The following is a 17,836-nucleotide window of genomic DNA, read 5'->3' on the forward strand; positions in this document are numbered from 1 at the left end:
CTGAAAATAAGAAGATGAGAATTGGTATTGTTGGATATTTGACCGTCTCTACTGTGACTACGGTCTGGGAGACTATGCTAGAAATTTCCCCCTGGTAAATTTAATTGCAGTCCTAGGAATATCTGCTTGTAGAATATCAAGTTGCCTTAGTCTGGAATGTTGAAGGAGGCAAACTTTTGGATTAATGATCTGACAAACTATAGGGGTTTGATATGCTTCTTGCAAAGTTTCCTCTTCCACACACACACACACACATACACACATGCACATGCACACAATGAGGGAGGGGAGAAAAAAGGTTTGTGCTGTTGTAACTAATTAAAGAAGAAAAAAGAACATAGGTAAATTTTCAATCAGATTTTAAATAAATGCCATTGTTAATAGAGATGGATTTAAAAGTATTAAAAGTCTATCTATGAACCACATGTCATATGCAACCGCAGTCATATGAAGGAGACTAAGTAACCAAAAACAAAACAGGAAAGGATTATGTACCCTTAACATACTACATTCAACTACAGTCTTAACAAACCAGAACATTTGCCAAAAAAAGGAAAAAGAAGAAAAGACTATGACAACCCATCTGACTTTGCCAGACTGAGAACTAGATGCAAAAATGATGGGGGGGGGGGCGGGGGGGAAAGCAGCTTTCCCTCAAGTGCAGAGAAGTTACAATTTTATCCAGGCAGAGTGAAAATTCTGTCCCCAGCCTTTGTCAACAGCTCTTTCTCACTTGTACTGGGAGACTCTGCCAGCCTGCGTCACTACAGGGTATAGGCATGTGCAGGGCTTCCTCACTCCCTGGAGTGCTTACACATCTTAGGAAAGCACTGAGAAAAGTGCTAAGACAAGGCTTACCATGCTGAGAGTGAGGGTGTTCATGGACTATAGTGTTAAAAGAAGGACTTCAAACTGCACCTGACTCTATAGTTCAATCAGAAAATTCAAAGGGATAGAAGATGAGACCTAATTTCAGGCCCATAAAACATTATCAAAGAACTTTGAACATAATTTGCAAATTGACCGACAGGTAAGGATTTTTTATATCAACCTGACCCTCTTATTGAAATCTGGAAGAAGACTTACTAGTGCCCACGTGGATGGTGGTAATTATGTATATGGACTAGTTTTGAACTGGAGAGATCTTCTGAACTCAAACATAAAAACAGAAGCAACAACAGGCCTATTAATAGAAGCTATAGAAAAGGGGATGATGCCTTGATGATTTTGAAGATGTACATATCTTTAGAAAAAGTCTCTGTTAATACCATTAGGGAGCTACAAAGAAAGAACACCTTGAATCAAAAACAGAGATACAATGGGAATTGACAGGAGAGTGGGAAAGGAGGAAGGGAGGAAGAAACAGAAGAGAGAAAACCTAAAATACAAAATAAACATTAAAATCTTTGGAGGCTATGAAAGGTTGAGATAGATAAAATGACCACTTAGATAATACATTTAATATTTTTACTCATAACGCACAGGAAAATATTTTTAAAGAGGAAAATAATAGATAAATAATTTTTAAAAGGTAACAGGCATTCAATCTAACAGGAAGATTATAGAAATTCTATCAAAGACTTATCAGTTTTCAGTGGAAGAAACCATGAATATAGAAATAAAGCAATAATGACAAATAACTAACATATATGAATTATTTACCATTTACTAAGTGGCATACTCCATTCCTGCTGCTCTAAAAAATATACCTGGGACTGCGTAATTTATAAAAAACTAAAATTTATTTCGCATAGTTCTAAAGCTTAGGAAGTTTAAGATCAAGGCACTGGCAGGTTTGGTGTTTGGTGGGGCCGTTCTATCAATGGTGTCCTTGTGGCAACTTCCCCACATTGTGGAAGAGCTGGAAGGGCAAAAGTGATGAACACCGTATCCTCATATGGCAGAGGAGATAAAATGGGGCTAAACTCACCCCCTCAAACTCTTTTATAAATCAAATCACTAATCCCATCCATGATAACAGAGCCCTGGTCTCCTAATTACCTCCTGAAGACCCCACTTCTTAATACTGTTACATTGGACATTAAGTTTCAACATGACTTTTGGAGGAAACACAAACATTCAAACCAAAGCCCTAAGTATCTACCGTTATCTCATTTAATCTCCAGGAAAATCTGATTAAATATATTCTTACCTCTATTTAATAACTGATGTGAAGAAGTTTGCACAGAATTTTAAATAACTCATCAGAGTCAGTAGGTGGCAGACCCTGCAAATCTGGTCTGTCCACTTCTAGAGGTTCACTTCTAGAACTTTATATCTACTTCACTTGACTTCATTATGGAAATGAAGAAAAATCTGAGTCTAACATTTGAAAGGGTTTTGTGCATTCCAGTGGAAAAATAAAATAAAAAGCAGTTCTCTGTAGATATATCCTAAGGCTGAAAAATGTTTGAATTTCAGCAAGTAGAAAAAAAAAATCCTGAAGGCATTTATAAAGAAAAAAAAAAAATAGGTTAGCTACAAAGAAAAAAAAAAAGACCAGTTTCAGAAGTCTATTTCTTGACATGAAACACAAAGAAGACATAGGAATTTTGAGGGATAAAGTTTAGGATCTAAGAGGTCCCTGCCTGAACAAGTTGTCATTCATATGTAAGAAACTCCGAGAAAAATGCTCAGTTACACAAGGACTCTTGAGATACTCTCTCCTTTGTAAGAAGATTATTGCCTAATCTAACTGGGTAATGTAACTAATAAATGTCAAAAATGAAGTATTCAAGTGGGAAAACTGTTGTGACAGAGTAGGCTTAAAACAATGGATTGAGAACATGAATTAATGTGAACTATCTCTCCGTGTTTAAAGGACAGTGACATGCAGTTAACCTGCTTTGGCTCTTAGACCTTTTCCTGGTTCTCCCTGATTAGTATTTTCATGGTTTCCTCTTGCTGGTATGGTTTCCTCTTTCCTATGATGGTAGTTCATCAACAAGCTCAAAATAAATGATGATAGATAGATAGATAGATAGATAGATAGATAGATAGATAGATGGATAAAATTAATAAGGCATTGAATTTCCTTATCTGAGTACTAACCTAGGCTCTCAACCATGTGAATTTCCATTTTTACTTTGAATGCTTATAAGAAATTCTTCTTTGTATGCATCATATATTAACTATGGTTTCAAATCATCAGGATCCTTGAATTCATATAGGGGCTTTAAGACACTATTTGGTTGACAGGTATCAAGGGCCAGGACATCAATGGACCAGACCTCTAAAAACTGGCCTCCATGAAAACAATTATTTTTGACTTGAATTTGAAAGTTTTTGAAACTGTAGGTGCTCTCCATTAGTCCTTCTTGATGATGTTAATCATGTCTGGAATGAGATGTATGTTGTTTGGTGAAGGCTGGTAGTTGGAGAGAGGAGGCTGACAGTGGGGAAGACTGAGCAATCTATATGCAGTATAAGGTGAAAATATGTACATGTACATTGTACAGTTTTGCTTCTTGCTATGGAGTGTAAGAACTGGAATGATCCCATGTCACTGCCAGACACCACAAGAACAATGAATTTTCCTAAAGTTTTCTAGCCATACTAATCACTATTCTTCTGTCATTCACTAGAATACAGAACACATCACAACTATTAATGTAGCAGTGAACGGTCTAGCATTGGGTGGGGGAGGTAAAAGAAGTAAATGGTATAAAATGACTGACAATGAGTACTAAAAGTACATATTAAAATTACTGTATAGTTATGTGCAAAATAATATTTAGTTATTGATTATAAACTGAATGGAAAAATAAGTTTGAAGATTTCATATGGTATGTAAAATTTTAGAATTCAAATTAATAAAATTCTCATAATCTAGGTCTATAATTGGCTAGATCTGTGTTAACTTAGACTTACAAATAAGGAAGGTATTAGCAGAAGAAATTAGGCTAAGTACATTATTTTGAAAAGGATAACTTTACATTGTCTTTTATCATTAGCGATATATAGATATACATTTGTATTTAATATACTGAAAGACAACTATGGCTAGTTTACAAAACATTTATAACTTCCACATAACCTACATGAAACACCAGAAAACAAAACATAGTTTCTCTGAAGAAAGTCAAAAGAGAAGGAAATGGGAAAAATAGTATAAGATGAGAAAAATGATTGACAAACCACTTGTAAATATTAAACAATAAATATAAAAGAGTTGACAATGTTGGAATTTTCCCCAGTCCTGTGCTCCTGGAAAATAGCACCAGTTAAGAAATCCCTGACAGTGTTTTATGAAAATGGTTTACAGCAAAGAACCGCTTTTCCCCACATAACTTAGCTAACAGTCTAAGTTATCTTTCCCCATACAATTTAGATAACAGTATGACCCCCTTGTTGTCCATGGCAAGGCCAGATATAGACCCTTTAAATTCCCATTGTTTATCTTATAAATGATTAGCTGAACTATTTATCCTCAAAACTATCTAAACATAGATATAAACATGTACTGGTTGGTTAAAAATCACCTGTCACCTGTAAAAGCACACCACCTATAACTTCTCTGTTCCTCTCTATAAAGTCAAAGGCAAAACCAAGCTGTGAGACCCCCTGATCTTTGGATCTGGGGTTCTGTTCCTGTTTCAGCAGCCTGACTAAGACCAAGTCCCTTAGTTGTTTGTTTTTTGTCTTTGTGTTGTGCCGTAACCTGGATAGGACTGGAAGCCCACCTCTGGACTCCCATCTTCTCCCCTCAGTGACTGAGGTCTCTCCAGCCAGTTGTGCCCCACAATTTGGGCATCCCACAGTGAAAGCAGTGCCTGAGTCCTGTGCTCCGGACATTGTTCATGACAATATGGTAAAGATTCGACGTTAATTCTTTGTTTTACTGTTCTTTTGGTTTCGTTGCCAGCTTTTGTTTAACCTTGTTACTGGAGGAAACTCCAATGCATACCTTGACCCCCTTCAAAATCCCTGTGAATTATGTGTTTTGCCATTATAGCCACAATTCAGTTCATTATCTCCATTTGGCATAGTTTTACTAAGGATTATGTCACTCACCACCAGTTAATTCCTCCTGCTCCTTCTTTATCTCCAGCAAACTCACACAATTTCCTCACTCGAAACCATCCTTGAATACCGTCACTGCCATTTTTCTTACCAACGATTCCTCCTTATTCTGTGTTTTTCTTTGTTCACTTTTGGACCTTACTCCTCCTCTTTACCCTACCCTGGTTTCATTAAATTCTCCTGCTTCCCAGTTTTCCATTCCAACCCATATTATTGGCCTTTCCCTACCTGTAATAAAAAATCAATGACCTGAATACCCATTTGAATAAGTACACTTTAAGCCTTTGTCTCACTTAGATTTACATAGTACTGTCAATGACTTTAAAGACACCTGTAACAACAGGGAAGAATTTAGTAACAATTCAGTCCCGTCATCAGCACATGTTCTCCCAGGCTCCACTGATTTATATCCACTTGTGCAGCTGCTTGTGGGCCTGGGAAATGGACTATGAAAAAAGTCAGAACAGTCCTGAGGCTTACATGCATGCTAAAGCCATCGGAGGAACAGCTTATTAGACAGAGATGCAACATATCATAAGATGGAGAGATGAATCCAGCGTTAATTACAGATGTAGATTAGAATATGTTTGAAAGAGTCAGGCGCGGTGGCTCATGCCTGTAATCCCAGCATTTTGGGAGGCCAAGGCAGGCAGATCACGAGGTCAGGAGATCAAGACCATCCTGGCTAACACAGTGAAACTCCGTTTCTACTAAAAATACAAAAAATTGGCAGGGCGTGGTGGCGGGCGCCTGTAGTCCCAGCTACTCGGGAGGCTGAGGCAGGAGAATGGCGTGAACCTGGGAGGCAGAGCTTGCAGTGAGTGGAGATCACACCACTGCACTCCAGCCTGGGCAGCAGAGCGAGACTTCATCTCAAAAAAACAAACAAACAAACAAACAAAAAGTGTTTGAAAGAACAACTCTGGTGTTCTTGAGGGCTGAATCATCTCTGCCGTTGGTGTTAGGTTTCTTAAGGTCTTACAACAAAGATTATAAATGTTATTTAAAAACGAAGTGGTGGAAGACTACTATCTCTGAAATACAGTCACCAGCTCAAAAACCTAAGGGCTCCATTGCAGACAAAGCCTAGTCAACACAATTCAATCTCAAGGCTTTATAATTCAAACAATTAGAATGAAAGGTGCTAGAGCAATCAGATCCCTAAAAAATCATTTTATGTAGGGACACTTGCAGATAGTATAAAGAAACATATAACCTGGCCTTAAGATGCAAAAGGGAGCAAGAGTCAAAAATTCATCTTTCTAGTGGTATTCCTTCACACAACCATTACCCTTGTGCAAAAGGAGATGCAAAAATCATCCCATGAATGGATTCCCCTTCATCTTCCCAGTGAACACAAAAGCAAACTTTCCTCCTATTCCCCACCCACCCTCACTTGGAGCAGGCAAACCATACCTGTGGTGGGACTTGATCTACCTTATGACTTGAGTTTATCTAAACAATCTTTTGTCTCAGTAGGACTTCTCATTAACCTGTATAGCTTTATGCTTAATTTCACTAATCCAGTAAACCTGGAAAAATATATTATTTCCAATTGGAATATCAGTATTCTTTGTTTTCTTCAACTTCCCTGGCTCTATACCTATGCTCCTTTGCACATGAACAGTTCTTATTAGCCATGAGGCAATGGTTGCTCTTGTCAACACGTTCCACCCATCCCTTTAGTGAAGCAGCCCTCAACCTTTTTGACACCAGGGACAGGTTTCATCGAAGACAATTTTTTCCATGGGGGACATGATTTTGGGATGAAACTATTACACCTTAAATCATCAGGCATTAGTTTCTCAACAGGAGTGTACAACCTAGATCCCTCACATGCACAGTTCACAATAGGGTTCACGCTCCTATGGGAATCTACTGTGAGTGCTGATCTGGCAGGAGGTGGCGCTCAGGCGGTAATGCTCACTGGCCTGTTGTTCACCTCCTGCTGTGTGGCCTGGTTCCTAACAGCCCACAGACTGGTAATGGTCCACAGCCTGGGGTTTGGGGACCCCTACTTTAGTGGAAACAAAGGGGTTCAGGACAACTGCAGAAATATCCATAAAAAAGAAACCCAAATCCCTACCCCATTAGGGTCTTTACTCAAGGAATTAGTAATTACCCCTCAAAGCTAATGAAACTCCTTGACTGACAAATGTGTTAACATAGCTGCTTTCCAAGTATTCTTCCCCTTTTCGATCTCCTTTAGAGTCAGAACTCTACTTAAATTCAAGAGATAACAATTGCTAGCACCTGAGGCTGAAAAAACTAATGGAACAGGCTGAATTTTTTTTTAATTCAGATGGTCTTTGGAGACACCTAGACAGCTGCCTGATTTCTCCTCAGTCTTTCATCTGCAGTGCAGTTCAGTCTCCACAGTATTATATATCATGGCACAGAAAAAAAGTCTCCTTCACAAATATTGGTGCAGATGCTTCAGCAGTCATTCTAAGCAGGTAATCTCAACTTCCCCCATTTAACAGAAACATAATCCTGCCAAAAATATAAAGGTAGGGCAAGAACAAGAGCTCGTTTTTATGAGTGAGTGAACCAAAATTTTAGAATGAAAGCTGGAAGCTCTCTATTTCTATCTCTGTATGTTCACATGTGTGTGTATGTGTTCCATGAATGGGACATATATGCAAAGCAGCCCCCAAATGCAGAAGGAACCGAGACATCAAAGAACAAGGCAGACAAATCCAGTTTATCAGTAAAGTGTGAATTATTCAGGAACTAACAAAGGGAAGCATGGTCTTGGGTGGCAAGACAGGTAGATCTCCACAGCATTACATTCCAAACTCAGGGCTTATATACCATGGGGAAAAGGGGAACATGCTTGATAGGGTCTACTAAAGGTAACTCCAGAACAGGCAAGAATGCTATGTGCATTGTACACTATAATTTGTGCAATAACAGCAAGGTTGTATTGATTTAAAGGCAAGATGTATAGTGAGTACACATTTTTATACTAAGGACAGTAAATAAAGTAGGAATAAGGAGGCACTCATGCAACTATGGTTAATCGGAAGTCTACATGGTGAATTAGCATCAGAATGGGGTAACTTTGATCTCTATAGTGTACATGAATGTATGTAAGTTATATGTGTAATATTATCCTACCTTCAAATAGTATTATCAAATTATATTATAAATCTCTAAAAGGAGATCTATTCCGACTAGTTTACAGATAAATAAGCACTTATATAAACTGAATATTCTTAAGATTCTTAGAAATTAAGGAAATTGAATTTCTAATACTTTCAGTATGGAAAAAAGTATTCTTATATAAACTACTAAACTCAATGTTTAGTAGTTTCTATAAACTCAAATGTTTATAACTCAAATGTTTTCAAGAATTCAAGTACACATAAATTAGGTAAGTCTTTGGCAGCAAGACTCATTTAATATTGTTCTTTTATCAAAAACAGGGATGTGTTCTGAGTTATTTGTGTTAACACATGTTTTTATTCTACTTGGGCATGTTCACCCTAAACTTGTACAGGTTTACTCATCAAATAAGCTGCATTACATATAATAGATATCTAAGATGATTATGAAATGTTTAATCAAATTGAATCATTATTCTGACAAACTTTAATTCAACAGTTACTCTGTTTTGTAGCATGACAATTGGTTTGAAGATATTTTCCAAGATATTTAGTAACTTAAAACCTTAGACTTATGTTAATGACTTATGAAGTCATTAAATATCTCGATTATTTCTAGTAAAAAAGGATACTGAAGCATAATTATGAGCTTTATAATTTTTCTCTTATTTTGATGGTACAGAGAGACTGTATACATATCTGAAGGAAGTGTATGGCTATAAAAAGTTTTAACATGTAAGTTGTAAGACTAGCTCTGCTAGTCTGTTACAAAATGCTGGTATATAAAAGATAGTTCATACTTATCCACCTCATAGATTTTCTGGGAAGTAGAAGCTACTGTGGTTAAAAATTATAACCAATGTAGGTAAGAGAGACTTTACTAGGAGCAATTGTGGCCAAGAGGAACAATTTTATATGCAATGTATGGAAAAATAGGACAACTTTGTTCTAAAGTAAAATGACTGGTTTATCCAGAATAAGAAAGAGGAGAGTGTGTGAAAAAATCTAAATGGATATAGAAAGTTGTAGAAGGTTCATGGAAAAAGAATTTCATATGTCAGGCTAAGGCTCGATGGATTTATTTAAGGTTGTTTAAGAAGAGCTTTTGTATTAAAATTATACTAATACAAAATTAGATTAGATTTGATTTTCTTTCTGTAAAAATGACAAAATTTACATGGATTATTGGTCTTCTCTTAAGAGTTTAGAAAAGGTTTTTCTTTAACTTCTGAGTAATCTGACAAAAATACAAAGATACTGTGTCTTACCAGAATAGTTAACTGTGTTGTGTGTTGACTGTATCATGTCCTTCATTAATTAAAAGAACAAAGTCTTCCTACTTTTGATCAAATTTCATGATAATTTCTAACACTTTGCTGTCCCCAAATCAAATTCTAAATGATATGTTTTGCATCTAAAACTGTCTTTAGGATTTCACGGGGTACATGGAAAATCACAAAGAATTTATTTTTTTCACTTTATACAAGGAGAAATGCTAAAAATAATTACGTTTATTTCACATTTTGAATTACATAGGAAGAATTGTAAAATCAGAAGGGATGCTTTGCCTTCCCTGGGTTAAATCAAGATGGGTAAAATATTATTATTATAAAAATTCCAGAAACTACATGCTGTGTGGGAAATTCCCAGGGAATCATCAATATCCTTACTGTCCATGTATTTTTTTCTATTTATGAGAGTCCCATTAATGCTTTGCCTGATTTTAGATAAAAACAATATGGTGTTTTTCAGTCATAATTTCAGTAAATGTTTTAAAAATATTAACCTGATTGTAATTGTATCCTTTAACAAATTAAAGAATTCAAAATTCAATAAGTTCTAGGGCAGTGGTTCAATTGAGGATTCATATCATTTAACCTATGAAGTTTAATTCATATGTTTAGGACTTACTCCAGGCTTACAAAATCTTTTACTTTATAATCTTGATATATTCTAACTTGATATATTCTAAAATTGATATAATCTTCATATATTCTAATTTATAATATTGATATAATCTTTATAATCTTGATATACCATGTTGGATATATTCATGGTACATTACATTTAGGGAAATTTGATGTTATATCTGAATATTGTTTTCTCTATAAAGATATGGCCATCCATTTTCATATATTAGAATTGTATTCATTCTTTGAATGAATACAAATTATGTTTGCAGATATTTTATCTAAAACTTTTTTGGATTGACCATTTTGTTTTCCATGCCATAGAAAAAACCACTTATCCTTATTAGTTGAGTTTTTTGTGTAATTAAGTCACATCAGATCTTTCACTTTTAAAAATTGTTAGTAATAACTTGACTACAGATGCTTTAATCTACAAGTTATTTTATTTTACTCTGATCCCTCCTTGGAAGCCCTTGCAAATCTGTCTTAGAGATCCAGGACTCTATGTCAGGTATATGTTTCTTATGGCATTGCTTAAAACACCATTGAAATCATACCAATGAATTGAATCAGGATTTCCAGCTCCAGTGAAGAAGCAGATGTGTTCAGAAAACTGCTAATCTAAGATCAAGCAAATTAAAAATTAATTACATATGAAGGAAAGAAGGAAGGAAGGAAGGAAGGAAGGAAGGAAGGAAGGAAGGAAGGAAGGAATGATAATTATGGGCTCTGCATGGGATATTGCTAATATGTTAATATTTTATTTTCTGGATATTAATAATCCCTTTATATTTTCTCTTAATTGACCTATAATTCATACCAAGTTATTAAATTGTGCTTTTATAGAGAAATGAAACGTTCATTTTTTCCTTCCTTCCTGACCCCTCTGGAATTCAGAAACTTATAAGGTATTCTCATTTTCATGGCAATGTAATTATTTTTATAGGATCAATAAGAATCTACTCTTCTTATTAACAATACATAATCAGAAAAATTGATTATGAACCCAGATGTTTACTTGAATGTTTTTTTGAGAATGATACTCATTTTATCAGATTGCCCAGACACTTACATGGAGTGACCAAGTTGGCCTTAACATTTCTTTCCACTTGACTCAACTTTAGACTGATGTTTTCCTGACTCTAGGCTCCTGGTTTCCCTATTCTTAGAGCATTGTCTTTACAAAAACTTATGTTGAGATTCAAAAGATGATATCCAAAAGACTGGCACTTTGACATGCTGAGAAGCCTTAGCAGCTGCCTCAGCATCAAGGTCCCCCTAACCTAGTCTTATTCTCCCACCCCAAGAGCACGAAGGGACTCTAAAATGTTATCTGCATCCACTGAGGAATGCAAACACACCTGGATGGACGTTTACACAAGATATTACCTGCCTCTTGGGCTCATTCAAGTTCCAAAGATAATCCTTTGCAAGTACACTTCTGTCTCCTGAGTCAATTTATTCTCCCTAATAATTATTTACTAGGTGGTCAGTCTGAAAGGGCTAAGAACACTGGGAAACATAAGATATTAAGCAGCCCACTCTCACTTTGAATGAATCAAACTCTCAGGGGGAGTTTCTCTTAATAACTCCCATGCATAAGAGGCTTTGCTTGTCTCAATCTTTGTTGTCTGGTTAGTTCTGGGAAAGTTTAATTCCAGGAGGGACTAACTGGTGTCACAGATTAACAGGGCTGACTGGTGGTCTGTCACAAACTTGTGGGATACTGGAGGCACTGTACATGCAAACACCATCCTTAACCATCTGTGGCAACAACAGTCTTTTGCTATCTCAGTCTTTTTCTCAGAGTAAATTTTTGGGGGGATCAGAAGAGACTACATATTCTGCCCCCATTTTATAAATGACACTTAAATCCATGGTATTCTAAGCCTGGAATGAATACCACCTCTGCGGCTTTCTAAACAAATTGGCTGTATTTAAAAGAAAAAAGATACTTGGAGCACTCTCAGCTTAAACAACTATCTTATTGGACCTATGAAAAGAAAGATATAGCCTTAGAAATTCCATTGGCAAACCAAAACTAAAACTAAAGGAAGAAAAATACCCAGAACTCAGATTTTAAACGGAATTAAAATCCTGCCTGCTTTGGATCCTCTTTGGTATTTACAAAGAAGACATTCCAGCTTGGAGTCTAGTGGCTAAGATGGCCAAGATTCCACACTTTCACTGATGTGGCCGGGGTGTGATTCCCAGTCTGAGAACCAGTCCCTTGAAAATGTAAATCTTCTAACTCAAAATTTTTAAAGAAAATATTCATTAAAAAATTGTGGTACCCATTTGTTTTGTAATCCTTTCTATCCTTATAGATTTTATTTCATGTTTTACTAAGTATCTTTTAAATCTTCAACTGTGGGACACTCAAGTTGTAGTAGGCCTTTGTGCGTAGGTGGTCAGCTGAGAAGTGGGCAGATGAGAACACATGAACACAGTGGAGAACAACACACACTGGGGCCTTTTGGAGGGTGGAGGGTGGGAGAAGGGAGAGTATCAGTGAAAATAAATAATGGGTACTAGGCTTAATAGCTGATGATGAAATAATCTGTACAACAAATCCCCATAACACAGTTAACCTATGTAACAAACCTGCAGTTGTACCCCTGAACTTAAAATAAAAATATAAAAAAGAAAGAAAGAAATATGGATTGTATTTCATTTGCAACCAGTGAAACATGCTAATTTATGAGCTGTCCTTGGGGGGGTCTGGATCTTGAGAGGTATGCAGCTTTTGCTCCCTCTTTGGAGGCATTGGTTAAAGCCATAAAGGGCTTCTTGGTTTTATTTTCTTGTGTGATTGTTTTTGTTTTCAGTCATCTGTTTAGGTGTACCTTTGATCTAAAACTTTGGTTTATATCTACAGTGTGATAGTACTTTTTTTTCAGTTTGCCTTGTTTCTTCCACTGGGCCAGAGAGACAGCCTAGCTCCATCACTGGACATTGATCCTGTGAGAGGAGGAGGAGGGCCCATCACAGGTGACAAGGGGAGGCACAGCTCTGCAGCAGCTGTTCTCTGGGCTTCAGTGAAAGGCTGACTGCTCCCAAGATGGAAAGCTTGCTACTTTATATTTAAAAGGATTTTTAAAAAGCCATTCCTTGATCTGCTTAATTAGAAGTAGATCTAATTTAGATCTAATTTTAAAAGTACGCTTAATTAGAAGTTGATATTCAGATGGCCTGGATGTCCAGGTGCTGTGGCCAGTTTTGCTGATCCCAGAGCTTCTTGGGGGAAACCTACAGGTGGCCATTGGCATGCCTTGAACTTTTTCATGGGAAGATCTTATGTAAAAATGGGTCAACTGAAATGTCTGGAGAATGTGACTTGTGCCAAAGACGGACAGAGAACAAATGCACAGAAATACTGTCAGCCTTCCATGGTATCTCCAGAACTTCACAATTATCTCTACATTGAATTTATTGGTATTCTTCCTCTTGTTTTAAGTTGGTTCTTTATTGAATGGTACTTGGGGGGAAAAAAAAGTTCTAGTGCATTTTTTCAACACATCACTGGATTATTTGAATCCAGTATGGCAGCCATTATCACCTTGCTTGTAAGTGATCCAGTTGGTGTTCTTTATATCTGCTCATTCATGTTGAGTATTGACACTTTCAGATTGGTACACGATGCTTTACCACCCAAGTCCAGATTATGTTACCACAGTGCACAGTACTCAGGAAGCTGTCTACCCACTACATATCATTGTATTTATCTACTATGCATTCTGCTTGGTATTAATGATGCTGCTCCCAACTTTCCGGTGAAGAAGATTGCATGTGAGTTAGGGACGTCTGACTGATTTAAAAGTATTTATGCTGCACTTTACTTTTTCCTAATATTAATCATGCTTCAGGTGGTTGGTGGAGGCCTTTTACATTATGCCTTCCCATACCCTATATTAGTGTCATCTTTGGTTACTCTAGATGTGTATGTATCGGCTTCGGGGAAATAGAGAACTATTATGATCTTCTGGTCAGAAAGAAAAGACTTATTCTCTTCAGCCACTAGTTACTTCATGCTTATAGAAAAAGAAAAATCTTCATTTCCAGAGTGAATAAACTTGAGCAATATTTGCCCCTTTGGACTTTGGCACATACACCATCCATTTATTGCTTGTTCACTGCAAAAGATACTGAACTTTCACAGATACTCTCAGAAGGAGCCAATAGACACTGATATGGTTTGGCTCTGTGTCCCCACCCAAATCTCATGTTGAATTGTAATCCTCAATGTTGAAGGAGGGACCTGGTGAGAGTTGATTGGATCATAGGGGCAGTTGTCCCCTTGCTATTCTCATGATAGTGAGTTCTCATGAGATCTGGTTGTTTAAAACTGTGTAGCATTTCCCCCTTCACTCTTTCTCTCCTGCTACCATGAGAAGATGTGCTTGCTTCCCCTTCACCCTTCCACCATGATTATGGTTTCCTGAGGCCTCCCCAGCCATACCTCCTGTACAGCCTGTGGAATTGTGAGTCAATTAAACCTCTTTTGTTTATAAATTACCCACTCTCAGGCAGTTCATTATAGAAGTGTGAGAATGGGCTAATACAGACACTGAAGGTAAATATGCAAAATGCCAAAAAAAACCTAAGAAGTGTTCCTAATTTAAAAAGTAAATAAACATAAAAAAGGAATTAATGAAATTCTGCCATTCATGAGAACAAGATTGTCAATATATCTTAATGCTTGGAGTTTTTTTGTTTTGTTTTTGTTTTACTTAATAGACTTTATAGATGGACTTATAGACTAGAAAAATACAAAATACCATAATATTCTGTTACATAGCGTAATATTATCTATTACATTAGTAGCCCATTAGGAATTACTTGCTTCTCTTAACTGTTCAGTTTTTCTTTAAAGCAAAATTATTTCTATGTACCTAGCAATGTGTTGTTCCCATTTCATTAAGAAAAACTTTAACAAATATAATCTGATATCATTAGCAGGGGCATAATTGTGCATATCTTTTCTGTTTCTATTTGTTTTTCACCAGTAATAAATTACAAAGACAGATATACTTGGGGTCTGATTGCAAACATATAAAGTATATTTTTTTATCTGTTTATTTTAACCAATCCAGTATTTTCACATATTATAACAAATTAAGCATATTTTACATATAGGTTTTCTGTTTATAGATAGTTTAATTTTATTGTTCCTACAAAGAAAATAAATAATAAAAAGCTTAACTACAAAGAAAGCTGATTTCCCTTTAATTAAAAAAATAACTCCATTACAGATTTAATCTTATTACTCATAATTTGTCTGCTTTCTGTTTCTTCTTAATTCAATTTCAGTAGGTTGTATATGTTCAGGAATTTATTTAATTTCACAAGGTTTTATAGTTGTTCATAATAGTCTCTAATGATCTTTTGTATTTCTGTAATATCAGTTGTAATGTCTCTTCTTTTATTTTTGGTGTTATTTACTCAAGTCGATTTTTTTTCTTAATCTAGCTACAGGATTGCCAATTTTGTTTATGTTTTAAAAAAAATTTTGTTGATGTCTGCATTGATTTCTTAGTCTCAATTTTGTTTATTTCTGGTCTAATTTTTATCGTTTATTTTCTTCCACTAATTTTGGTAGATTTAATTAACTTCCTCTCCCACTCTGAAGGTCAAGTTTTGTTACCTACCTACATATTGAACTAGATTCTGTCGTATTGCAAAAATGTAAACATTGTGGAAATAAACAAAGATCACCACAATGAGAACAAAGCCTATTTATTTTGATCTTGTTATATCAGAGTTTACTATAATAAAGGATACAGACTGTCATTTGCATTTGCCAGAGACTCAAAGGCAGGCAAATGAATAGGGAAGCTTTATAAGGAAAGAAAGAAAAGCTTTTGGTATCTCCTGATTGTAGGCTGCTAACATGGGGAAAATGTAGTGGGGGCTAACTAGAGGGACATCCTATATCATTAATGAGGAGTATATATTTGCTTTCTCTGGTTGGTCCTAAATTAAAAGCAAGAACAAAAAATTTGGCAAACTTAAAATTATTAATCAAGTCCTTCTCTTTCTTTGGGCCAGGTTTTATGAAAGTTAGTGTTTGGATTTCTGGAATGATTGTTAGAGATTCTAGTCTGATTTCCATAAATCTGATTTGTCGATAGTAGGCTGGTTTTCTGGGCTGGTTACTGCAGAGAGCCTGTTTGCCATAGCTTGTGGGTCATATCAATGGCTGCAGCCATTCCAGACAGCCTGCCACTGCCATTACACCAGTAGTTGCAGTGGGGAGCAGCTTGGGATGCATGCTCCATATAGCCAGTGGGAGCTGGGAACAAGTAGGAGCCCCACCCCTTCTGAGTTGGGGCAGGAGCTCCCCAGATGCACTGCAGCTGTCCAAACCACGGCTGCAGTCCTGGTCCTCCCAATCCACAGATCAGGCTGGAGCCCTGCCCCACTGGATGCAGCTGCAGCTGCCCAAACCATGACTGTAGGCTCAGGCATCCCTGCACTATCTGGGGCCTGGGAAGGCTCCTACCCCTGCCCTTGCAGGCTCAGAAGTGCCTGCTTCCACTGTCTGCCCTTTTCTGGCTGTTGGCGCCTGCTCCAATTTTGAAGCAAAGTCGAGCCAAGCCTGGAACCATGAATGGCAGTAGGAGGCATCCAGATTCCTGGGTGGAAGGGGTGGGTCCCCAGTGATGCCCCACCTTCAGGCCAGAGAGGTCCCACCTTCAGGCCTCAGGCTCAGCCAGAGTAGAGGACAGAATGGAGAGATGACCAACTGCAGAGAGGAGCTACCCTCTAACTCTCCATGGCCTCCTGCCTGCTGAGAGCTGAACACTCGATGAGACAACCTGCCTAAAGAGAGAAGCTACCCACTGTGGGTCTCCCCTAAGCTGTTGTAACACTCAGTAAAGCTCTTCATTTTGCTCACGCTCCACTTGTCTGTGTATCTCATTCTTCCTCATTCTTCCTGGATGCAGGACAACAACTTGGGTAAAGGTGCCACCAGCCACAGAAGTTTATGGACAGAAAAGCAACATCCCAAAGATCCCATAACAATAGTTCTATTATTATATACGGCATGGCCATTATTTGTTTGTATATTCAGTCTTTCAACCCATACCAAATTTTCAAGTTTTTCAGTTTTCTTTAGTATCTTGTGTCACTTTCCAAACTAATACTTCCTGGTTTTCTCTTTTCTTAACTTGACTTCATTGAAATCTAAAATCTGATACCTAGATCCTTATGAGGACTTTACTTTGCCTTATAGCAGGCCGTTTCCCCCAGGATCTGAAGAAGACTGTAAACTACAGCCAAATGATTTGATATTATAGGGTTAAATATAATTTTTTCCTCATGCCAAAAGGAAAAAGAAACTCCCCAACTATAGCATTTTCTTTAGAAAATTTAAATTTTTAAATAGGTTCACTATTGTTTTCAGATGTGTTTCTATATTTTAAAAGATCCATAAGTCTTTATGCTAGGTGCCTGGCTCCAAGTTATAATTTCCTGCTATTTGTAAAGATAGAGAAAACTTTGTATTTCTTTTGGATAAAGAGAATTAGCATATATGTAACACACTGCATCTTTGTTGCTTATAAAAAGGTGATATTTCTTTATGTTTTTTATAATATCTTTAATAAATTTTCTGTGATGTGTATCACAGTATGTCTTAATGCTTTTTCAATATTAACACTGATTTGTTTTCTCCATTTGTTTAAGAAATTTGGTTAAAAGGAGATTTTATTGTATTTCACAAAGGAGAAAGCAAAATTTCTTCTTTCCCTTCTTAGGTTCTTTTGAGGCACAGTCCTGAAAACAAAAGAAATA

At 36.7% G+C, this 17,836-nt stretch overlaps 1 long non-coding RNA gene and 1 pseudogene across 3 annotated transcripts in view; one reads left to right on the top strand and one right to left on the bottom strand.

Annotated features, from left to right (window-relative positions):
• Nucleotides 1-17,836, bottom strand: part of LOC105489108 (uncharacterized) — a 78,879-nt gene that overhangs the window by 38,113 nt on the left and 22,930 nt on the right. The gene's annotated exons all lie outside the window — the stretch shown is intronic.
• LOC105489179 (JNK1/MAPK8-associated membrane protein-like) lies at nucleotides 15-14,228 on the top strand (annotated as a pseudogene).

The sequence above is a fragment of the Macaca nemestrina genome, chromosome 14 (genome assembly GCF_043159975.1).
Source record: "Macaca nemestrina isolate mMacNem1 chromosome 14, mMacNem.hap1, whole genome shotgun sequence".
Lineage (NCBI taxonomy): Eukaryota > Metazoa > Chordata > Mammalia > Primates > Cercopithecidae > Macaca > Macaca nemestrina.